Raw genomic sequence first — 1,726 nt, 5'->3', positions numbered from 1 at the left:
CTCTCTCTGTGTGTGTGTGTGTGTGTGTGTGTGTGTAGCAAGAGTAACTAAAAAATTACTTGTTTACCATAAATGCTGAATTTTAAAATAAATACCATTAGTATTATCCGTTACGAAATAATAAATTGTTTTATTAAATCAAAAAAATATACTTAGTGAAACAGTTAAAAGCATAGAAAACAGAAAACACAAATTGGGAAAATATTTTCAAACCATATATCTGACAAAAACTTGTATCCAAAACATACAAAAAATTCTTAAAACAAAATTGGCAAAAGATCTGAATGAACACCTCACCAAAGATGGCATAATGACGTAAACTAAACATAATAAAAACATGCTGAAAATCATTTGTCTTTAGGAAAATTCAATTTGAAACAAAAACTGGGAAACCATTATACAGTTATTAGAAAGACTAATATTAAAAAAAAAACTGATGTTAATTATTTCTGGCAAGAATGCAGAGCCACAGGAACTCTCATTTATTGACAACAGGAATGCAAGCAGGTACAGCCACTTTGGAAGAATATTTGATAGTTTCTTCGAAATCTAAAGATAATTTTACCATATGATACAACAATCATATTCCAAGGCATTTATCCCACTGATCTGAAAATTCTTATCCACACAAAAAATCTGTACATAAATGTTTATAGTAAATTTTTTGTGGCTTCTAAAACAAAAATAACTAAGATACTCTTTAATAGGTAAATAGATAAACAAGGTGAGTTGATTCACATTGAATAGGATAGAATGCTACCCATCAGTAAAAATAAATAAAATATAAAGCCATGCAGAGGTATTGATGGATGAATGCTAAATACATGTTACTAAATGAAGAAAACAAAGTAAAAAGGCCACAGACTATATGATTCCATTTATATGACATTCTGAAAAAGGCCAATTGTAGAGACAGCAAACAGACGAGTGACTGTCAGGAGTTTAAGGTGGTGGAGGATTGAATAGGTGAGGGTTGGGTAGAAATTTTTTCAGGGTGGTGAAATTGTTATGTATGATACTTTAATAGTGGTTATGTGACACTAGGCATTTGTCAAAAAAATATTTAATTTTACTGCACAAAGAGTGAACTTTAATGTATTTCAGAAATAGGAAATTGAAGATCTCAGGACAAAATGTAGACTAAGATAAAATAATATGTTTTAAAATTTTATGAAATAATCCCACTGAAAAAGGTGAGGGAAAAGAGCACTGACTTAAGAAACTTTGGAAATGAGTGGAGTTTGAAAGGTTAAAGGCAAAAAACACTACTCTAGTTGATAAATTTGTTTCCTATGGGGTGCAAATCAATGATTCTGAAATCACTATATATACAGAACTGAACAATTAAGTAGATGAATGTTCTGGGTATGGACTTGTCTGCTTTCCACATTGGCTGATATTTATCATAAGAATTATAAATGCTTACTTTGTTTTTTCTATTGTCTCTGCCCCTCACAACAACAACTCATTTCTTCTTTTCCTAGATCGTTGTTTGAGTAAGAAGAATGATGATTCCTGGCATCGTCAGCACTTTGGCCAACAGTCAAGACAGAATCCCTTACAGTTGTTTCTCATAGTTGACATCACCCTCACACACAGACTACTCAGTACTCACCTCAAGCACACCCTCTCAAAACTCAGATGTCACATCTTTCTTTCAGCGGCCTTTTTAAAGTCAAGCTCTCTAGCCAAGCTCCTATCAGGATTGTGAAATCACTTCTATGTG

This window comes from Carlito syrichta, unplaced genomic scaffold (genome assembly GCF_000164805.1).
Source record: "Carlito syrichta isolate Samal-C Ts95f unplaced genomic scaffold, Tarsius_syrichta-2.0.1 Scaffold313565, whole genome shotgun sequence".
In the NCBI taxonomy this organism is placed as follows: domain Eukaryota; kingdom Metazoa; phylum Chordata; class Mammalia; order Primates; family Tarsiidae; genus Carlito; species Carlito syrichta.
The sequence above is the reverse complement of the archived record's forward strand: the minus strand, read 5'-3'. Positions refer to the sequence as shown.